Source organism: Elephantulus edwardii, unplaced genomic scaffold (assembly GCF_000299155.1).
Source record: "Elephantulus edwardii isolate Elephantulus edwardi_28Jun2011 unplaced genomic scaffold, EleEdw1.0 scaffold00174, whole genome shotgun sequence".
Taxonomy (NCBI): domain Eukaryota; kingdom Metazoa; phylum Chordata; class Mammalia; order Macroscelidea; family Macroscelididae; genus Elephantulus; species Elephantulus edwardii.
In genome coordinates, this window is record NW_006399924.1 from 6704480 (window position 1) to 6728169 (window position 23690).

Genomic DNA, 23690 nt, shown 5'->3' on the forward strand with positions numbered 1-23690 from the left:
CAGAAAGCTGACAGTTCAGATCCACCAAGAGGTGCCTCCCTAATAAGGTCTAGTGGTCAGAAAGATCACAGCTTTGAAACAGTGGAGCAATTCTGCTCTGCTGCTACCAGCAATAGCAGTGGTGAGGGCTGAAAGAGCTTGGAGACCTCCCATGGCTAATGCACTCATTTTACAAAGTGGGGATGGGGCTGGGTGACTCTGAGCTGCTTTGCCAAGATCAACTCTGAGTGAGTGGTCTTCTGCTCAAACCTCTGTTCCCCTCACCTCCCTCCTAGGGACAACTCTTCAGGCTTTGGAAAGGTGAGAGGCCAGGTCAGACAGCTCGGGAGCTGTGAGCCATCTTAATTGTTCTGTCTTAACTTTCATCTCGGTCTTACTTTAGAATTCCGTGAATATTTATGAGTGAGCTCTGGCTTAATGAGGAGGGGAAGAGAGACATTAATGAGCTTTCTTTCCCAGTTGGTTGGGGAAATTTTTTCCCCTCTAATCTCTAATCTGAATTCCAGTTATGCTCACTTCTCTCCCTCCTGGTTTCTGAGAGGTAAGACAACCTGCTGTAACTTCCCTGCTACAATAGGCAGGATCTGAGCTCAGAAACGTGACTGCTGAAGTAGCCCTCCCCTTGGGCCCCAGTAGCAGAGAAGGAGGTGTGTGCAAGTGAGGGGTCACAGTGCTGCACATTAGGCCACACCTGCTGAGGCCCACGCCCTCCTGTAAGCAAAGAGCTCAGCTGGGTTCAGATAGGAACTGGAATCTCCTGTGAGTCTTAAGGCCTCTCTGAGGTGAGAGAAAAGTAAGGAAAGAGCCTTTGTTTTGGGGGTCCACTCTTTGGATGAGCCCTGCCTTCTTTGGGCCTGCATCTCGGGGTCTGAGGCTATTGCTCATGCTGAGGAAGGCTGTACTTTGAGGAGGCCTGACGCCTGGTGGGCCCTCTAACTCTGAGGAGAAAGTGAAGCGGTTCCTTAGCTCCTATTATCCCCAGCTGCCCCCCTTAATAGCCCAGGGGCTTGAACATGAAGTCAAGCTTACAGGGATAATATGCATTTGCCACGCACCCAGGGAAGTTTGGAGGACATCCCAGTCCACTCACTCACATCTATTCCCTTGATATCTCTAGTCCAGTCTCCCAAAGGACTATAAAAAAATAAAACTAAAATAAGCCTAGCAATTGCATAATTGATCAATCAATAAGAGAAAAGACAGGGTAATGTTTTAGAAAAGTGAAAATCCCTTCCTGTTTGGGGGCGGGGGGGTTGGTTCTTAATAATTCCCAGTCTCCCCTCAGGCTTTCTGCCACTGGAGACTCTCCAGTGCTCTCTGCCCAACTCCTGTGACTGTGAGGTCCCTGATCTGGCATCAGTCACATTGTACTTGAATGTAAATTTGTCCCTAAGCCAAGTGGGAATTTTCTGAAGGACTCCTGCTGAGGAGAAAGCAGGGCCTGAGGCCCTGACACAGGCAGATCCTCTCAAAATCCTCGTAACTGTCAGTCCTCTGCCCTCTTGGCCTAAGTCCACTCTCCCTCCAGATCTTCTCTTCATCTCAATTGCATCTTCTATAGCCCCTTCAGCTCCCTGGAACCTGCCAGTTCAAGGCAGAGGGTCCTGCAGCCCCAGTCCTGAACCCTGGTCAGCAAAACCAAAACCAAGCTGTCTCGTAGGCCTCAAAGTCCATTCCCACTCATGACACCATATGCTACCGAACAGAACTGCGCCCTGGGGCTTTTTTCCTAGACCTGGTTGCATAGTACGTGAAGAGTAGGACTGCTTAACGAAAATGTCAGCAGTTCAGATTCACCAGCTGCTCTGCAGAAGAAAGAGCCATGGTCTCCTCCCACTGTGATTTACAACCGCAGAGCCTGATAGAAGGTTGTTGACCCGACTCACTGGCAGTGGATTGGATTTGAGTCTGGCATCTTCATAGAAGCAGATCACCAGGCCTTTCTTTGTTATCACGGATTGAGCCACCAACTTTTAGGTTAATGCTGTTGCAACTAGGTGTCATCACGTACAATTTATAGCAACTCTGTCAACAACGGATCTGATCCCTGCCCTGTCCTGTGCCATCCTCACAATCACGGACACACTCGAGAACCCGTTGCTGCAGTCAGTGTGTCAGTCAATCTGGTGGGGGGGCTTCCTCTCTTTTGTCCATCCTCAGTCAGGTTAGGAGCAAACCATCTGTGCCACGTAGGGCCTGACTGACAAGACACTCAACTCACAACAGTGTGTGTGTGTGTGTGTGTGTGTGTGTGTACAGCTCCCACCTGGGATTAGGCCAAACCGACAGCCCTGGTGCCGCTAACAGATGCTAAAAGAACTCACAACAAAGAGAAAAATTAAAAATGGGTTTTGTGGTATAAAAGTCAAACTAATTACAGCTCTTTATGAGCGCTCGTCACTATTTATGTTCAGTCACATATGCGCCCTGGCTGTTTTGCACATCGTTGATGTGACAGATCATTTCTGTTGTAAGTTCCACTTGATTACAGCACTGACTTCTGTTCTTGTAGACGCAGTTTCCTACCACTTGTGTAGAGTTGTGATACGCTCCCAGATTTTCTTCAGGCATGCTTGTTTTTATTAGAAATGTGAGATGTATTCTTTGTTCATTGAAAAATAAAGGGGAAAAATTAAAGGGTGAGTTAATTAACCATAGTTTGATCACCCAAACCTTACACTGTTAACATTTTTGTGGTTTTGTGTTTGCCTTTACCATTTATTCTCAGTTTCATTACCTAACCCCCTAGTGTAAGGCATTTGGGTCATGGTCTAACCTGGGCTATAATAAACAGTGCTGTGGTGAACATCCTTATACATTGACTTCCGAATGGCACTTGGATGAATTTACTAGGTTAGAAGCACAACTCCCTACATACTCGGCCACTAGAGCTCCCTTTTCCCCGCTAGTTTTTGCTAATTTGACAGACTGCAGTGGTGCTACTTCCTTAACTGAGGTGGGGTGCTTTGGGTTTTTTTTTTTAGTATGTGATAAAGTTGACCATTTTTCTATTTATTTCTTGACTAGTTGTAGTATCCAAAGCTTTTAAAAATTAAAAAGAAAAGGTTCTTTTGTGTGTAGACGTGTCCACAGGAATGCACAGGTAACGTGTGATGCTCCCACTGTGTATTTATGACTGTGTGAGGAATGATGCCACATGGTCGTTTGTGTTTTCCTACAAGAAAGAGAAGGGGGCTCTGGTGGCCTCGTGGTAAGGAGTTACGCTACCCACCCACCTCCTGCTCCAAGAGAGAAGTTTGGGCAGAAAATCCGCTGAAGGGTCAACTCTGAGTCGGTTCTGAATCACCAACAAATAACAATGGGAGAGAGGGCGGAGCCCTGGTGGCATATTATGTTTCTTGCTGGGCTGCTGCCTGAAAGGTCAGTTGTTCTAATTCACCGGTGACTCCTAGTGAGAAAGGTGAGGAAGTCACTCTCATGCAAATTTACAGCCTCCAAACCCCACAACAAGAGTTCCCCTTGTTCCTCCCCAGTTGGGATGTGAAGGGTGCTGTGTAAAGTCGGGACAGTTTCATGTTTGTGAAGATCCACTGGGTGACCCCGTCCTGGGAGCCACATCAGGCCCTACGACTGTGTGTGCAGTAAATGAGCGAACCTCTCAGTGAGGAGCGGCAGGTTCTACTGGGGAAAATAAGAGCAAGAAATAATCATACTCCTCTCATCCTTACCTACACCAGGTAACCTGAGAGCACCCCAGGACTGGGCTCAACACTTTACAATCTGACTTTTCTGGCTCCTGTTGTGAACGAGACATGTTCCTGAGAGAGGACAAGGGGTTGGCTGTCAGGAATAGGCCAGAGAGAACTGTTACCCTACAGAGAAGTGTTACCCTACATAGAAAAATGGTCAACTTTATTACATACTAAAAAAAGAAAAGAATGTTAAGGAAGTAGCACCATTGCAGTCTGTCAAAGTAGCAAAAGAGATTGGGGTGCTGGGACCCTGGTTCCCAGGGAGGCAGTGTTGGTTGAGGGCAGGCTCAGAGCCAGGCTGTGTGCGTCTGATCCCTTACTACCTCTGGCTTGGCCAAGTTGTGAAAACTCCCTGGGTCTCCTCTTCCTTGTGCATAATACAGGAATATTAATCGCACGCCCCTTATCAATTGTTTTGAGGATGCAGGGAGTTCTGGTAACCAGTACAGCGGCAGCTGTACAGTGGTGGTCAGTGGGAGTGTTCCCACCTTCTGTGCAGCAGAAGACCTGGGTTTGATTCCTGCCTGGTGCACCCCATGTGCAGCAGCCACCTGTCTGCCAGTAGCCACCACCTGTCTGCCAGTGAAAGCTTGCATATCGCTGTGCTGCTGAACAGGCCTCAGAAGAACTTCCCAACTAAGAAGGACTAGTGGAAAGAGACCAGACAGGCTGCCACTGAAAACCCCAGCTGATCACAATTGGCTGATCTGTAACCCATCTTGGAGGTGATGCAACACCAGACAGCATTATGTTGCACTGTGTCACTGTAAGCAGGGGGTCCACTTGACAGCACCTCACAGCAACAGTGCCTGGCTCAGAGTTGGCTGGCTGTTTTTATTCCTGTGGTAGCTGTAGCATCTCTCTCTTCTGAGCACTTGTTTCCCAGGGTCCTGGAAGTGGGGGGTGGGGAGGACATGGCACTCCTGGAGAATGTTTCAGGGAGGAAATTTGGGGGTGAGGGCAGCCAGGAAGGCCGAGAAATTCTCTCCCACCTTCTGTCTCACTTTCTTCAAGCAGTGCTTATGAGCTTCTGACCCAAAGGCAAGAAGCCAGGAGAGAAGAGGGGCAGGACAGAAACAGTAAGGAGTGTCATTGTGCTATTTGTAGTGAAATCTATATCAAGTGGGAAAAGGACTGGTATTTAAAAATCAGCCAGTGGAAACCTGGGCATGAACATGGTCTGACCTACAACCAATGGATCAGGTTGTGAGTTGGGTTGTGGGGATAGTACCTTTGGAGTAGTGTTGTGCCTGGGGTCATTCAGGGACAGCTAACAACACGGGGAGCTGGCAGTGGTGAGCAGAGGCCAAGACCCAGTTTTCTCACATGAACCACAGTATGTCTGTCCAAGTCCTGCTACCAAGGCACGGGGGATTCAGATGAGCTTCCTTCCTCCCCTCTCCCTGAAGAGAGGAGAAGAAGGCTGACCAATCTGACCAGAGGCTGCCCACTGCTTTGCATCCCTTACAACAAAGACACCATATGAGTCAATGTGCAGATAGAGCCATTATAAAAAAATATCAGGGCCCTGGGGCTTCCTAACATGGCTGAGCAGACACATTCCAGAAGCTCAGGCAGAGAAGATGAACAGGCCTGGGGCTTGGAGGGCAGGGCAGCAGGCTATGGAGATCCAGGACCACCAGGGGGAAGTCCTCCCCCTCATGCCACCAGGGCCTGTGTCTCTGCACCAGTGGGACGGCTGGCATCAGGTGTGTGGTGGTAACTTCCAGAATCTAAAGCTGATCTGTAGCTCAGCGTTAGTATGCTCTTTGCCATTCAGATTCAGAGCTCAAATTCATTGTCCCAGGGTTGGAGTCGACTCCTGACTCCCCTTCCATTGGGCTTCCGAAGCTGTAAATTGCACCGGAGGAGATGGTCCATTTTTCTCTCGCAGAGCAGCAGATTCTAACTACCAGAAGAGCAGCCTGTAAGTAAAGAAAGCAACTCCCTACGGATGATGGCACCAGAGCCTCCTGACTCTGCTTTTAGCCGGGTTTATTAAAGCCTAGTTCTTTGTTAAAGCCAGAGTCATCTGAATGATAAGGAAATTCCATGGGAAAGACAGCACTCAGCTAATTCCTGACTCAGTCGACATCTGGTGACCACTGACCAGGTTCCCGGTCTTCTTCACTTGAAATTAGTAGAGGAGGCCAAATAAATGTTGTTGTCTCTTGTCACCTTGTGGGATCTGCAGTGCTTCCTCTGGAGTCCCCAGGTGAACTTAGGGACACCTCCTCTAACCCTCACCTCAGTTTGTCCCCATCTCTATGATGAAGCTTACGACGCTGCCTCGTTACCTGTCAGTTTCTGGGTTGACCTCCACTAGTCTGCAAGTTCTGAGGACAAATCTTAACTCCCAGCGTCTCCTCTCAGACAGACCGAGCTTGTCTCTGTGCTTAACACACAGCACAGATACTGACATAGATATTAATCTCAGATCATGGGCTCCTGTGGACAGGACCATTCCTTTCGCTTATCTTTGTGCCTGGAGACCTGCTGAGGACACAGGATCTGGCAGTATTTCTCTGCACCACACATGGTGCTGGGTTGCTGGAAGTTGGGACCGATTTGATGGCGCCAGACAACAGTTGAAGATGTACCCGAGGGCCCAGCGCACTGTTGATACCTTTCTTCTGATGGGTGACCAGTGCAGACCACAAATTCTGTAAAAACTTCAGGGCACCATAAGCAGGTTGGTGGAGTAGGGCCCCTCAGCAGAGGCAGGGGGTGGTGTTATGTGCCATCAAGTCAGAACCAACACATAGCTGACCCTCATAGCAGATTTTCAGAGGCCATAAATCACACAGGAAATTGCCCATCCTTCTCCTCAGAGTACTTGGTGAATTCAAATGGCCTGTTGTTGGGGTTGACAGCACAATTTTTTATTCACTATGCCAACAGAGGGAAGTAAAGGATAGAAAGCATATAGCGTAGTTTTTGACAGAGAATGAACATTCACTGAAAACCATTGTCTTTAAGAATGGACAGGTCACTGGATGTTTCTGAGCCTCAGTTTCCTCATTTATAAAATGGGAGACTATAAGTCCAGCTACTTCAGGTTGTTGTGAGAACTCAGGAGAGTATCACAATTGACTCTACAGCATCTAACAACAACAACAACATGACGGAGAACTTTCTTGGCTCATACATAACAAGGTGGACCATCCCAGAACCCTGTGACCCAGCCAGAGAGCCAGCTCAGGCTCAGGGAGACCGAGAGCAGAGCATCTTCACCTGGGACAGGTGTGTGAGGCAGGTCGCATCCCTCTCTCCGGCTGGGCTCACCTAAGGAAGCCACAGGCTCGGGCATCTCACTGCAAAGCGCCATCTGTGCTGACCACATTGGCCTGGGCCCACAGCACTTTGTGCATGTGTAATGTGAAACGACTGGGGAGCTCTGACTGAGAGGACCAGACAGTCCCCAGCTGAGGGAGGAAAGGCTTGGTGTCGGCTCTGATGCTCAGCCGCCTTGTTGCCATGACTCCTTTTCGACTCTTCATGTATTTTTTAAAAATGCATAATTTCCTAAAGGGAAATTAAATTGGATTGTGCCATTAATTTGAGGGACTGTAGTATAATAGGTTTATAAACCAAACTACTGGTTTCATGTCATTTCTAGGGTTCAGAGGGTGACCTTTGAGCCTCCTCTAACCCCTCCCCACACACCCAATCCATGGGAGGACACCTGTGTCCACACCCCACCTCTGTGTCTTCAGCTGGAAAAGAAAAAGAAATGACTGGATTCCCTAAAACCTGCTATCATTTCACTGACTCTGAGGGTGCCTGGCTCCTGTCTGCTCCTTTACCCTGAAATCTGACTAGCTCCCCTGCTGCTACCAGTTCTGATAGCAGAACCCTTCCTTGGTAGGAGGTGAGGGGCAAAGCGGGCTGGGAAAACCTCTTTATGGATGTCCCCCAGGGCCCTAGCAAGACAAACTAAGGTATTGTGGCTTGAATTATGTTCCCCAAAATACTGTGGGAGCTGTGTAGTGATCCCCCATAATCTGATAACCCGAACAGTTGCAAGATTAAGAGTGGAATGTAACACTCCTTAATCCCATCGCAGCCCTGATCTTTCTGAGGGTGTAGCCTGTAACCCCTTTTATCTCACTAGAGATAAGAGGAGAGGAAACCCAGCTGATTTCGGAGTAGGTGGCTTGGAGGACCTTGGTACCTCCAAGGAAGAACCAGCAGGAGTGGGGAGAAGCTCCCCTATACCAGGGGAGGCCAGGCCACATGGGGCTCTTAGGGGTATGCCTGGCCCACAGAAGCTGAAGGAAGCCAGGCCCTTCCTCCAGAACTGACAGAGGACCTGCCCTTGGAGCTGCTCCCTGAGTTGGGATGTCTATATTTCCAAACTGCAATACATTTCTGTTTGTTTAAGTTATCCACTTTAGGTATCTCTGTGGTACAGTGCTAGACAGTAACCAAGACAGGAGGGAAAGGGCTGAGTCCTGGTCTGTAGGACCACCCCAGCTCCCCTCCTGCCTACCTGGGCCTGCCCTTCCTCCTGTACCAGCACAAGACTGTGTCTCAGAAATGTGGGTAAAAAAGGTCTGTGTTTGAGGGCTTACAAACTGGCTAGTCTCAGTGAAGTTATTAAACAGTGAGCCCCAGTTGTACCATCTGTGAAATGGAATAAGAGAACAGTAAGAAGCACTGCAATCTCAGCTGCTCTGTGGGAGAAGGATGGACAGTCTCCTCCCGTGAGATTTACTGCCTCTGAAAATCCACTGAAGGTCAGCTGTGGGTTGGTTCCTACTCAGTGGCACACAACAGCTTCACTGGACCATCGTACAGAGTAAAATGTGAAAGTCTAAGTGATGGAAGTGCTTGTCCCTAAGCTTGCACAGAGCCTGCCCTCAGTTAAGGTGCACTGCTCTAATTTTAGGGAGCTCTGGTGACCTGGTCAGTAGGGAGTTGCACTATGAACCCAAAAGTATGCAATTCAAATCCACCAGCAGCTCCATGTGAGAAGGGTGGACAGTCTCCTCCCATGTGATTTACAGCCTCTGAAAATCTCCTGGAGGGTCTGTGAGTCAATTGCAACTCAATGACAATGAATTTGAGGATTGTTGGGCGTTTTTGGGGGGGAGATTTGAAGGGGGTTCTTTGAGTTCTTTTTTTTTATTGCCTGCTTTGTGATTGCCTCACTCTGTCCCTGCTCTGCCTGGAGGAAAGTCACATTGTCATGAGGTTGTTCCTTAACTCTGTGACAGGTACCAAAGGTACCTCACCATTATCCCTGTAGTTGTTAGATGCCACTGAGTCAGCTAGGACTCAGAGCAACCCTATAAACAATAGGCCCCCTAAATGCCCAGTACAGGGCATGGCACCCAGAGCCCATCGGCATGGGGTGAAACTGACAGCCACTATCATCAGGTCAATTCCAACTCCTGATGACCCCATGTGCTATGGAGCAGAGGGCTTGCAGACCTTGGGTTTGAACCACCAAATTTCAGGTTAGTAGTCTGTCACAAACCCTGTGTGAAAACCAGCTTCTCCAGTGCCTCTGCTGGAGCCAGAGAGAGTTCTGTGTGTCATCATTCATCCCTGCACACTGGGCTCTGCCACCTCCTGGCCTGACCTGTGTCCCTGCCCTGATGGCCCAGGGACGCAGACATTCCAGACATCCAACTTTCAGATGAAAAGACTAGCTTGCCCAGTATGACTGCGAGCACTAGCAACAGGAAGGTGGCTGCCTGTATTTAGTCACCACTCTGTACTGCCAGAAGTCCCTTGAAATCACTTCCCGGCTGGGCCCAGGAAGCAGGCAGGTGGGGAGAGGGAAAAGAAATGGCTGAGCCCAAATCCTGTAGGCCTCAGACTCTCAAATAAAAATGCTGGTGTTACTCACCTGGTCCCGGTGAGTAACATCTCTCCAGGGGAAGTTTAAAATAGAACCTTAGTCATACCTTAATGGAGCCGATTGATTTGTTAAAATAATTATGCTTTAGTTAGTCGTATTCGGGCAAGTCTGAGACTGGGTGCTAATAGGAAAGAGCAGAGGCAGCGAGAGTCACTGCTGCAAGGAGGGTGATGCTAAGAGTGCGTTCAGCCTGGGAGTTCAGTGAGTGCCAGAGGCCCAGAAATGCGTCTTCATGCCATGGTGAATTAACTCACCACCCTCAGTCCTTCCTCCCCATCTCTTAGCCTGCCCGAACACTCTGCCCCATCTCCCAGATGGGAGAAAATTGATGTCTCACTGATAACCCAGGATTTATTCATTCAGCATGTTTCTTGAGCACCTACTATATGCCAGGCACTGTCCAGGCCCACAGTCATCTGAATTCGTTAGTCCAAAATCAAGGCTTCAAGTCCGTGAGAGAGGATATTTACTTCCGTTATTCTCTGAGGATAAAACCCTGAAGGATTCCACCTCTCAGGGTCTCCTGGGTTTGGACAGAAAGCAATTTTTTAAAAAAATGGCTGCTCTCTTCTTTGTATATTATTTCTTGGTTTTGTCAAAATTTCTTGGCATCTCTTCCCCTTTGGTCCTCATCATCACATTGAGAAGGAAGTTCCTCTGCTAAGGTCAGACTCAGAGTTGCCTAACTTGGTAAACTTGATAAAGATGAACCCTCATTTCTCCCAGCTTATAGGGAGTGCAGGAATCACCAAACCCATTGAACAGATGAGAAAAGTAGAGGATAGATGGCAGGATAGTTTGTTGCAAGCCACAGTTCAGGACAGTGATGGGACCGTCTGCCTGATTGCACTGGTCAGCCCCTCTCTCACTTATGTAATCATCTGATGTGAAGTCTGATTAAATTGCATATTGATGATGGTGTCAAGGAAGGTGTCACAGCACAGCGCCGGGTGGGGGGTTTCAGCCTGCCAGAGACCCTCACAGCTGGAGGTGGTGACAGGCGGAGGCTCGAGGGACTGGACGTACTGAGACCAATTATCTTAGCCCCTGGTCATTAGCTTGCCTCCTTTACAGCTGCCATAGCCTGTCACGGCAGAGACCCCAATTTACTGGACCCCCGGGAGAATCCGTGTTCTACACATACACACATGCCCACGCCCCAGACACACACACACACACACACACACACACCCTCCCCAGACACACTCTGGGAAAGATATTGCCAAGTTTTGCACTCATTTTAAGCTATGTGGTGGAACGCTTCTTTGCTTTTTCTGTTATTAAAGCCTTGGGGCTGACAGCCACAAACTAGCTTCTTGGAGTCCTGAGAGGTGACTCCTGCTCCTTCACCCTGGGAAGGGATGTCTAGAAGAAACATGAACGATGATGTTTGTTCTAGGGCTAGGGAAGGGCATATTCCACCACCCTGCACTCAGCTAATTAGCTATAGATTATCACTGAGAAGAGAAGAAATAGCTCTCAGTCACCTGCCCTCTCTCCAGCCGAGACAGGAGTGTGGGGAGGGGGTCAGAATGTCTCACCTATGTCCAGCAGGGACCTTTGGGGGGTAGCCCTTAGACAAAGGATGGAGGACCCAGCACAGCTTCCCTCTGCCTTCCTCTCGGCTCCCTGGACACCCAGAGGCATTTCCTCTCCAGGCTTTCAACCCCAGAATGATGGCCCTGTCTTTTTCCAGAACAGTAAAGAGCCATTTTCAAAGACCAGTGGCTGAAAAAGACTTTACACGGTCACCAGCGTCTAGACACCTAGCTCAGCCCCAAGTCAGAAGCAGAGACATTCCAGCCAAGGATGGGCAAGAGGCACACCCGTCGGCCAGTTTCTTGACAACATTGCCACAAATAGATTCCAGTGGCCCCTTACGAGTGGCCCTTGGTTATCTCTTGCTTCTCCATCAAAGGCAGGAGGGCAAGCAAGAGCTCGAGCAGGCCATCTGTCTTTGATCTCAGTAATATCCTGTCCACAATGGGCAATGGCTGGGGCAGGAAGTGGCTTCTTGCTTGAAATTTCCGGTGCTGTATTTGTCACCAAGGAGGAGGCTATAAAAAACCATTTTGGCTGGTCCAGATACCAATCAGTGAGTGAGGAGAGGCCTGTGGCCGGCTGGACACAGTGAGGAGACGTCAAGAATGCCTGTATCCCCGAGAGCTGGTGGACATTCCAAAGACAGGGGGGGAAACGTGTCTTAACCATTGGAGTCCTAAACACTCAGCACAATGCCTGAGGCAGACATCTTAACTGAGAGGTGGGGCCTTTGATCAAATGAGGAAGGCAGTGCATGCATGCGTACACACCCAGAGACACCCGTATATTTGGAGAGAGAAAAGATGCTTAGTTCCCCAAGTCTAGAGAAATGATTTTCTGCTTTTGAAACAAAATAGGTAAGCTCAGGGCCTTGGATACTGGGGTACCCTCAAAAAACCACCTCTGAGTAGTGAAGCGGTGACTGAAGGAAACTGAGCCCTTGGTATGGAGACTGAAAACCAGCAAGGAAAAAGGACCTCCCCAAAGTCACAAGCAAGTAAGTGGTAGAGTGGAACAGAAACCCAAGCCTGTAACTGTAGAATCCAGAGGTCTTTCCATTATACTCTTGGAAAGAGGATTCTTAGATCCCGCCAACTGAAATGCCTAAAGTCAAAAGGAGCCAGAAAGCTCCCCCAGATGGTTGGGAGTTGGTTGAACCAACATTGGAGGAATTGGATCAAAAGATGAGATTAGTGGAAATGGAGCCTCATGGAGGACAGTGGAGTCTCTGTGGCCCATCTTCAGGATACAACCCAATGCATCCTCGACCTCTTTCGTAAGTGTAAAGCCATCAGCAGAGAGCTGTCTGAGTACTGCATTGGAGAAGGCCACGCTGAAAAGAACCTGGTCACCAAGTAGAAGAAACAGGGCTAAGAACCTGCACTGCCTGCGCTCCAGCCACACCCGGGACACCAACTTTGTGACCAGCTGTATCTGCTGGGTGGGTCCCCAAAAGCAAGTGGAAGTGGGCCGGATCATGAATGTGGCTGCCCTGCTGGGGCTGCTCGGGCTGAGCTCCCCCTACTTGGACCATGGACAGACTCTGCAGGCTCTGTCTTTGCACCCCCTTCCAGGGGAGTTGCTCTACTTGGCCCAGCACCACCCTAGACCAGCAGAGCAGGAGGTCCCTTCCCCCACCTCAACATACCCTACCCCAAGCCTCTCAGCCTAGGGAGGGGGAATAAAGTCACCTCTGGGGGTCTCTCACCAACCTTCTACAGCGCCTGGTACCCAGATCCCGGGAGATCAAACATCACCCACCCTCAAAGGCAGCACAACTAAGCATCCAGAGCTCTACTTTTTGTTGGTTTGGGTGGGTTTGATTTGGTTTTCAGTTTCTCTCTCAGACCAGTTCTAACCTTACTTACACTTCAGCGCCATTGAGGCGGAGACAGCCCACTGGCCCTTGTTCTATGTTAGTTCTGTCTGGTTGTATCCTCAGGGTCAGGGCCTGAGAGGTTCAGACTGTGGGTAGAAAGGGGCTGCTAAGGGCATCCCTTCCCCTCTTGCTCAAGTGCTTGGAAATGAAGAGCAGACACTTTAAGTCCGTGTGCAGGAGGTTCTCAGCAGGGCCCACTTGTGGTTCCCAAGATCCTTGGACTTCAAGGGCCGCAGAGTGGAAGCACCCTTGCAGAGTTGACGATCTCCTCTCTTGAGCAGCTGATCTCACTGATGGAGGTCCGCAGCAGCTTCCCCTCACTAACTTTGACCATCAGAATTTCCAGAATGAGCTGAGATCAGAAGCTGTGACAAAAAAGAAGCAAGCTTGAGAGTGCTTATATATATTCATTGTTTTCTTTTCTCTCAAGATTTATACCACCTTATAAAGGTTTATACCACCTTATAAAGGTTTATACCACCTTAGTCAGCAGCTGCCTTAACATGGCATTGATGAGAGAGCAGAGTCAAGAATGGGTCACATTTTGGAATTCAGCTGACCCCTTCCCTTAGAGCAATACCATCAACAAGGAGGCCCTTACATTCACAGTCATTACACAGAGGAGGAACGGGTCTGTGGACCAGGAAATATTTGACCAAGAGATGTTAAACTGTGGTGATGACTTTAGTTCTTGCATTCATTGATCTCAAGAAATAATGTTCTCTCTCTCACTGTCGTTGTCATTGAGTGAGAACTGACTTCAGAGCTGCAAACTGCACAGGAGGAAATTGCCCATCTTTCTCCTTCAGAGCTGCTGACAGATTTGAACCACCAGAGAAGCAAAGCTTTGCCACACAACTCCCTATAGACGAGGCCACCGCAGCTCCTTAAATGAGTTCTAGTCATTACAAAGAAACCAAATACTAGGCTGCTTGGAAAATTCAGCCTAATGGATAATGATTGTCAGGCCAAATGAATCAGAAAGGATTTTCTGAAATCCCTTTTGGCACCTAAAAGAGGAAAGACAGTGCAATAAACATGTATTTCATTCCCACTTCTCAGTACCGGGCACTGTGCACAGCACATGTATATTCTCATTGGTTCCTACATCCTGTGTTCTAGGTCAGTGTACTAATTTCCTGTTCAATTCTGCTTAATCAACATTTAACCCTATCTATTGAGTTAGTAGTTTTGGTGGTTGTATTTTTAGCTCTATAATTTCTGTTTCCATTTTAAATAAATGCTAGGTCACCTTTTAGTTTTCAGTTCCTTGACAGAAATTTCCATCTTACCATTTATTTCTTTAAATCATAAGCATATTTCCAACATTCCAAGTCTTTATGGGTCTTTATTATTATTATTATTCATTCATTCATTCATTATTGCACATTTTCTTCCATCTCTCTTCCTTTCCCCTCCCGTAGTCCACTTTGCAGTGTACCTCTTGTTCCAGACTGTTGTCATATATATAAAGCCTAATCATATATTCCTTTCAGACAGTTCTTCCCCTCATCCATTCCAATGCAGTGTTCATTATCTATTCACTCTTTTCCAATTCTCCTCCAACCTCCCATGTCAGTCCTATTTTATAACAGCAGTGTTATGAAGTATTTGCCCTTTTGTAACTGAGATGTTTCATTCAGCATAATGTCCTCCAGGCTCAACCATGTTGTGTAGTGTTTTGTGAGTTCATTGCTTTTCACTGCAGGATATATTCCATTGTGTGAATGTACCATAATTATTTTTTCTATCCATTTGTTTGTTGATAGGCACTTGGATTGCTTCTGTCTCTTTGCTGTTGTGAATAACACAGCAACACGGATGTGTCTACATCTGTTTGAAGGTCTCTTTATTGACTGTTATTTCTGTTGGTTCTCACTCATAGCGTCTTCTCTCCTCATGCACCTGGTTAGCTTTCACTCTGTGTTGGTTGATTTATTTTAAAAACTATCTGAAGGCATAATCTATAGTTTTTGTAAGATAATTCTTCCTCCAGGAAAGATTTTCTTTTGCTTCTAGCTCCAGAGAATGCTACCACTTTAGGACCACCTTAACCAAGATTCTCTAATTGAAATTTTAGGCTGCACGTTCAAGGCAGAGGGTTTTTTGGGGGGATTTTTTTGTTTTTGGGTTTGGTTTGTTGGGGGTTTTTTGGAGGTGGTTGGTTTAGCTTTAACCCCAAGGATGGAGCCCTTCAAGATTCCAATTTTAAGGTGAGTTATTGTTGTTGCTAGGTGCATCGAGTCACTTGCAGTCATAGTGACCCTCTGAACAATAGCTCTGTACCTTGCTCAAGCCCATTGTTAGTCACTATGTCAGTCCATCTCATTGAAGGTCTTTATCTCTGACCCTCCACTTTTCCTAGATAATGTATTTTTCAAAGGGCTCCCCCCCCCACCCACCCACCGACAACATGCCCAAAGTATGTGAGGTGAAGTTTTCTTATCCTTGCCTCTAAGGAGCATCCTGGTTGTATTTCCTCCAAGACAGACTTGTTTGTTCTTTTAGCAGTCCATGTGATATTCAGTACTGTTCTCCAACACCACAGCTCACAGTTCTTTTTTGGATATCCTTATTCATTGCCCAACTTTGAGATGCATAGGCAGTAACTGAAAAGGCCATGACGTGGATCAGGCACACGTTAGTCTATAAACTATATCATTGCTCTTTAGCACTTTGGAAAGGTCCTTGAGAGCAGATTTTCCCAAAGCAACACATCTTCTGATTCTTTACTGCTATTATCACGTGTGTTGATTGTGCATCCAAGGAAAGAGAAATCATTGACAACATCAGTTTTTTCTCCATCTGCCATGATATTGTCCAGTGGTGAGTCGGGTGGATACTGTTTATCTACATTTGGGAGAAAGAGCATCTACCAAAACCACAGCTGATTTTTAACACTTTACTTTTTGGGTTGTTTGAGTTGGTTTTGTTGTGTTTTTGTTTGCGGTTTTGTTGTTTGTTTGGTTTTTTGTGGGTTGTTTTTTTCTTTCCATCAAAGATGGTGTTGAAAATTGGGTCTAATTTTGTGATCTAACTTCCTCAGAGAACTTCCTCCATGATGCCTTATTTCTACCTCTGGTGAAATTTTAAGAAAAAGTTTCTATATATTCCTTCCAGGGTTTTTTAGTTATTCTCAACAGAAGGTTTTATACTAATTATGTATTCTTCCATTACTAACAGTTTGTGTCTTTTCTCTCACTTTTCCTCATAACTTTGTAAGATAAGGAAGTAGAAATATTCCCATTCACAGATGAGAAAATAAAAGTTAGAAATGTTACCTAGATCAAACAAAAAGGGAGTACAGGAGTTCAATCACAGTTTTTCTAAGTCCAAAGATGACAGTTTTCTCTCTCCACACTTCTTGGAAATGGAGAAGAGGCACACAAAAACGACTTCAAGTGTCTATTAAAGCACATACAAAAGTTCAGAGGAGAATGAGAGAGCTGGACAGCGAGTGCCAAGGACAGAAGCTTCCATGTCAACAGCAGCTTCCTCAGATGGCAGGGCCAGGCGGAGCAGGTGTCTCCCTGGAATTGGAAGGTCTGTGCGGAAACAGATGTGCTGTGCTTCAGGGCCCTGTTCTTGTGGAAGCAGATGTTCCCACTGGAGCTGGAGTCCACAGGTGAGCCTCCTCACAGCTGAGCCCAGGCAGGGACAGATGTGCTTTGCAAAGGGGGATTCACCAGAAGGGGCCCTTGGAGAAGGACCAGCCTGGGGAATTAGGGTCGCGCCTGAAGGAGACTGCAAAGCCTTATCAACTTCATGTTCCTCTCTCTGCTCTTCCTGCCCTCTTATCCTTATCCTGCACCAAGAAATGACCCAGCCCCTCCCAAGTACCTTGTCCTCAGGCCTCTCTTCATGAAATCACAAACATATTCTGTAGTTACTCCCCCACCTCCATCCGTCAAACCAGTTGGTACCTTTTCTTCCGAAGCAGCAGCTGGGGAATTCTCTTCAAGTCTTTCACCCAAGCCAAGCCAAAACAGAGTTGAGCCCTCCACATCATCCCAGCCATCCACTTTTTTTCTCTCAAGTAAAGTTAAAAGAAAAAAAATAGTCATTGCATCAGAGTCAGAACCACCTCATAGATGACCCCCCAATGGGTGTGCAGACACATCATTTGCACAAAAGAAGAAATGCCCATCTTTCTGCATGTTGTCAGGAAGGGCTGTTTCTCAGAAAGGGACTTCATGCTTGATAACGTGAAGGGTCAGCAAAAGAGGAGAATGCCCTCAGTGCGATGGATTGGCACAGTGACTGCAGCAATGACCTCACCTGTATCAGACATGATGAAGATGGCACAGGATAGAACAGGGTGCAGGTCTCTTCTTCATAGGGTCACTGTGAGTCACATTCGTCTCAATGGCACCTACCAACAACAACAACTCCTATGGAAGAGCAGCTGGATTTGAACTGCTTGTCTGGGGGTTGGCAGTGCAACTCCTTACCCACTTATTCCTCAGCAACCAGAGCCCCCTTGAAGTCAAGTTTATTGCCCCTTTTAAAGCTTAAGGCCTTGGTTGACCCAAACTCTTTAAGGGGAGTATGTATGCCCCTCCAGGGATTTCCTTCTGGACTTGGTAATATTTCCAAGATTCATTTTTATGCCATCAGCACAGGAGGCCCATTAAAGCACACAGGTTATGTGTCAGTCTGTGACAGGGCTCAGTGGGGATCCCACCAGCTGGGAAGACTAGGCAGCCTGGGGATAGGGACCAGATACAGAGGCAGGGCAAGGCCAAGGCTCGGGCGGATCCTAGCAGGCCCTGGGAGGCTTTCTCCCCGCAGTGTCCCCACATGCCCCTGCTCTAGCGGACTTGGGCTGAGATGTATATGCATTTTCTTCTTGCAGATTTCCTTACTCTTTTTTTTTTCTTTCTTCTCTCTCTTCTCTCCTTTCCCTGTTGGGGCTGATGTTCCGTGGAGATTAATAGCCGATTGAGTCATTTTAAAGCGGCCCTTCGATGAAGAGAAAGCAAATAAATAAGCCCTGCCTGTCAACTTAGGCGTGCTTCTCTTTGTGCCACTTGGTTCCGCTTCGTGGCCAAGAAGTCCCTGTCTGTTATTTGATATACCTGTCACCCTGCGGGAGGCTGAGCTGCCCTCCCCAACCCTCACCACCCCTCAGGCCTGCGTACACAGCCCTGAGAATGCCAAGGTGGTGCAGGCAGCCAGGTGGAAGGCAGAAGGGCCCTCTTAGAGCCTGGCACTGCCTGTGCTGTCTGTCCTGGGTGCGTCATTCTTTCCCCACTGAAGGATTCTAGTCAAGAACACAGAGTCTGGAAGCAGGTTGGCTGGATTCACATTCCAGCTCTATAGTTTTACTACATATATGATTTAAGCTTTATCACTTAACCTTTCTGAACCTTAGTTTCCTAGTCTGCAGAATGGGTGCAGACCTGCTGGGGTTGATGGATGTTTATCAAATAAATACTCATTAAATAGCACAGTGATAGGCACAGAGATAGCATCTATTTATTATCATTACCCATATTCTCCCCCAGCTGTGCAACATGGCACAGCGGTATTGCCCACAGAGGCTACAGGCAGGTTACCCCAGGGCCACAAGGGGCTAGGTGACAGGAAGAAGCCTTCCCTTCCCTGGATGGTTCAGTGGCCACAGGCCCAGGATGCTGAAGGTTGACTGAAGAGCAGAAGAGAGGAATCCTATGGCAGGGGGGTTTGGAGGGAAAAGGCACTGTTCCAATGTAATATGTATGAGGTCACATCAGGATTCAGGGGACCTTGGGGGCCTGGGTCTCTGCAGCAACCCCAAGTCCACCTGCCTCTTTTGTGCTTGAATTAGAAATTAAATATTGGCCATTCAGAAGAGCATGCTGCCAGGTTGAAGGAAGGTTCCGATTGCCAAGGAAACAGAGTCCGTGACCATAGCATCACCCTGGCCCCTTGGCAGAGCCAGGGAGGAGCTGGATGGGAAGAGTGCAAAGGGAGTTGAATGCAAGGCCATGGGCATTCAGAGAGAAAGCTTCAGTCCAGAAAGAGGCCTGGGCATCTTCCACCAGCAAGTGTTTACTGAGTAACTTACAGTATGCCCAGCCAGTTTTTAGCTCTACAAAACCTTGTTGACATCAAATTGACTCCATCCCATGGAGACCCTCTGTGTATAGGAACTGTACTCCACAGTGTGTTCAATGGCTGATTTGTCAGAAGGAAATCACCAGGACTTTTTTCCAAAGCCCATATGGGTGGGCCCAGATCTCTGACCATTTAGTGAGGAGCTAAGCACAGAGCAGCTGGCACCACCCAGGGACAACTTTAAGCTCGACAGGAGGAAATGGAGTAACACAAGACACAATTTCTGTCTTCAAGGAGCACAGAATCTAGTGGACAAGAGGGGTGCTACATACATGAAAAGTTAAAGAAACAACAGGAGCTTTGCAGAGTCGTTTGTCATGTGTACAGAATAAAGAGTAGCCTCAGCTGTCTCTGAAAATGAGGTTTACATTCCGTGCTTTTTACTTCGAAAAATTTCAGTCATCTGTAAAAGTAGAGGGTGCAGTGAACAAAACCCCATGTGCTGTCTGTGTGGCCTCAGCAGTTTACACTTTTTTTCTCCTCCTATCTTGTTGCCTCTGACGTTAAAGCAAATCCCACCCATTCGCACTTCTAGATATATGGAATAGATGAGATTCCTAAAGGGTTTTCCAGCTCTGTCCTGATGGGCATGCAGGTGTGGTGGTAAAAGTGTCTTTGAAGGGGTGAGGAGAAAGTTATGTGTCTATTCTGGGGTCCAGCATGTATGGAAAGTGCCCTAAAGACTGGCTCTAAACCCACTGTTGTCCACGCAATTCTGACTGATGGCAGTCCATGAGTTACAGTGTAGAACTGCTCTATGGGGTGCCAGTGAAGCAGATTGCCAGGCCTTTCTTTCGCAGCACTGCTGGGTAGGTCAGATACCAACTTTTAGGTGAGTAGCAAAGATCAACCTGTGCTACCCAGGGACCTAAAGATTTCCTCTGATCACCTCAAAACTATCCTTCCTGACTCTAGCAGCTCTTATCTTTGTCAAGGCTGGATTCAGCAGCTTGGATGTAGGGGTATGAGAGAGATACAGCCTGAAAGAAAATCAGATGCACATTTATGCATGAAGTATGTAGTGAACTGTATGGCAAGCACTGTGGCAGACACTGGGGACACAGAGGTGTCTGGGGTCAACACCCCTTTTTTTACCAGCTTACATGGAGTGAGGGAGGAGGAGGAAGGTCAGAGTGGTAGAGGGCTAGGGGCAGGGTGTGCATGCAGTACGTAGAGGGATGTCTCACTCAAAACCAGACGAGACAGATACTCAAAGACAGAGAGGTAAAGACTCAGAGGCCCCACAGTCCCATCTCATCCAAGCAGGTGAGGAGGCTGGGCATCTGTAGACCACGGGAACAGCCCCTGCCCCTTCACAGCATAGCCTCAGGTCAGGTCAAGCCAGGTAGACCCAGAGCTCCGCACTGCATCTACTTCCAAAGGCAGAGCAGCACTTCGGGGAGAATGATCAGTGCTTACCCGATCCAATCAGGCTGGATCAGGCCAAACTCAGAAGTGCTGAGCCCGGGGCTGGAAGCTTGTAATATGTGAAATGCCTCTTCTAGGCTTTCCACAACTCAGTAGAAACATTAAAATGGCCCCAGGCTCCAAGCAGTATTTTAAGTGCCTGATTCGAGGTTAGTGGTTATAGTTAAGTGTCTTGGGGACCCAGGAATTTAGTCTTCCTACAAGCTCCAGAGGAAACCTGCCTTAGGAATGATGTTTCAAATGCCAGCGGGGTCACCTAAGATTGATAAGTTTCAGTGGAGCTTCCAGAGTAAGATAAACTAGGAAGAAAAGCCTAGCGATTCTCATAGAGCTTGGGGGCCGGTGGGTAGGAAGACATTAATCAGTGAGGATGTATGAGCCATTCCTCATGAGACAGGATTTCTGGATTTGCAGATAAGGGATCTCGGACTTAAAGAGGCCAGAATTAAACAACTACAGAGACAGGGATTTGCAACCCAAGGCCTTCTGACCCCAAATCCCATGTTCTTTGCATGACCTCACAATGCAGCATTCAGCATCTGCCCCAGAAGAAGAAACAAGTGAGTGTGAAGCAGTGGCCAGCGATATAAGCCCAGATTGAGTTGAGGAGCCAGCTTACACCTCAGGAACTTGGAGAAGAGCTGCCACATTGGCCAAGAATAAAGATTAATCTGGAATTCCCAAATAACCAAGATATATGGATACAAGTCATAGGGAGACAGAGTGAACAGCTCACCATGACCAAATTGGCTCATGCAGAAGGAGAATGAAACTCTTTTTTGCCACATTACAGTTTATACAATGCTTTTACAGACATGGCTTTCATAACAGTCTTTCAAGGTAGTAGATTGCTATCATGATTTTTTTTTGGGGGGGGAGAAGGGATTCCTATTTTTAAATTTTTTTTAGTATTATTAATTTTAATGAAAATTTACAGAGACTTTGGATTTCCATTCATTCATTGACACACCCTTCTCCCTGCCCACCTCTCCCTCTGCCCCAGTTCACTCTTCTCTTTGAGAAGTAAAAGAAAAATGTATTTCATTGTTATACAATCCCTCCTCCCAGGTCCACTCCACTATGCAGCCTTCATTCTGGACTCCTGTCATGACAATAAAACCTAATCACATATCCCTTTCACACAGTTTTCTCCCCCATCTGTTTCAATGCAGTATACATTATTTATCCCATCCTTCTCAGTCTCCCCCAGCCCCAATGTCAGTCTCGTTTTACAACAGTGGCACTATGCGGTATTTGTCCTTTTGTGACTGAGATATCTCGCTCAGCTTAATGTCCTCCAGGGTCACCCATTCTGTATAATATTTCATGAGTTCTTTGTTTTTAGTGCTGCATAATATTCCATTGTGTGAATATACCACAGCTTCTCTATCCATTCATTTGTTGATGGGTAATTGGATTGTTTCCAAGTCTTTACTATTGTGAGCAAAGCTGCAATAAACATGGGTGTGCCTATATCTGCTTGGATGTCAGTTATGGTCTCTTTAGGGTATATTCCCAGTAGTGGAATTGCTGGGTCAAATGGTATTTCTATTTGCAAAGTTTTGAGAAAGTGCCATACTGCCTTCCACAGTGGTTGCACCATTTTACACTCCCACCAACAGTGAATAAGGGTCCCAGTTTCTCCACGACCTCTTCAGCATTTGTTGCTTGCTGTTCTGTTAAATTTTGCTATTACTGAGGTGAGATGATAAAATCACGTTTTTCAGATGAGGAGATGGACACTCAGAAAACTGATGATTGCCTAAGGCCTCTGAACTGGGTAGTGGGAAAATAAAAACTAAAGCTTAGGTCTGTCTTTCCCCTAAAGCTTAGGTCTGTCTTTCCCCAAAGCCTCAGCTACATGAGTTCCTCAAAGGGTACAGCCTAAGTAGTTGGGCTATTGAGGCTTCCTGCAGGGCTAAACCTGCCACCTTGTATGAACCTTCGAGACCCTGCACAAGGCTGAGATAACAGAGGTTCACATATTGTTCTGATAAGACTTAATAGAAGGAGAGAACTTCTCCTGGTCCTTAGAGGTAGAGTATTAGTTTCCTAAAGTTGCCTTAACAAAGTGCTGTAAACTGAGTGATTTGTAAGAACAGCAATGCATTGCCTCACAGTTCTGGGGGGTAGAAGTCTGAAATCTGAGTGTCAGCCATGTTGATTCCTTCTGAGGGCTCAGGAAGAGAATCTATCTGTTCTGTGCCTCCCTCCTCACATAGGACCCTCTGCCCTCTTTGTCTTACAGATCAGTCACTCCAGTCTCTGCCTCTGGATCGTCTTTTTTCTTCCTGTGTCTCCCTGAAGCTCTTCTCTCTTTAAGAACACCACTTACATAGGATCAAGGACCTTCTCTGCTCCTTTATGATCCCATATTAACCTAAGTAATAACTTCATTAAATACCCTGTTTCTATACAAGGCCACATTCACAGGTGCAGGGATTAGAACTTCTACATATCTTTTTTTAGAGGGAAGAGTACAATTCAATCCAAAATAATTGGAAAGGAGTAAGAGAAAAAGGGAGGACATTCAAGATGGAGAAGGTAACACCAGGCCAATAAAGGGTGGAGAGAAGTTGTTGCTGTTAGGTTCCATCAAGTCAGTTACTACTCATAGTAACTCAGTAACCATATGAACAACAGATCTGAACCCTGTCCTATCCTGAGCCACACTCACAATCTCTTGACACACTTAAACCCATTGCTGCAGTCACTGTGTCAGTCCATCTGGTTGAGGGTCTTCCTCTCCTTCGCCGACCCTCCACTTTCCCAAGCATGATGTCCCTCTCTAAAGAGTAGCCTCTTCTAGCACTATGCTCAAAGTATATGATACAAAGCTTTATCATCCTTGCCTCTCAGGAGTACAGTGGCTGCACCTTCTCCAAGACTTATCTGTTTATTCTTTTGCCAGTCCATGGGAGGTTCAGTGCTTTTCTCCAATACCACAGTTGAGTATCAAGAGGTATCAAGTCTTCTTTTGTCATTCTTATTCATTGTCCAATTCTCTGCAGCATAGCTGTTGTTGTTATGTGCCATCGAGTCGCCTGCGACTCATAGCGACCTATGTTGCTCATAGCATACCTATGTTGTACATAGGTACAACAGCCCTAAACTCTGCTCTGTCCTGTGCCAATCGCACTGTCTCTGACACTCCCATCCC

The 23690-nt window shown here is 47.2% G+C and overlaps 1 protein-coding gene and 1 pseudogene across 2 annotated transcripts in view; both read left to right on the forward strand.

Annotated features, from left to right (window-relative positions):
• KCND3 (potassium voltage-gated channel, Shal-related subfamily, member 3) overlaps positions 1–23690 on the forward strand; it is a 331096-nt gene that overhangs the window by 266456 nt on the left and 40950 nt on the right. The window lies entirely within an intron of this gene.
• LOC102871819 lies at positions 12225–12796 on the forward strand (annotated as a pseudogene).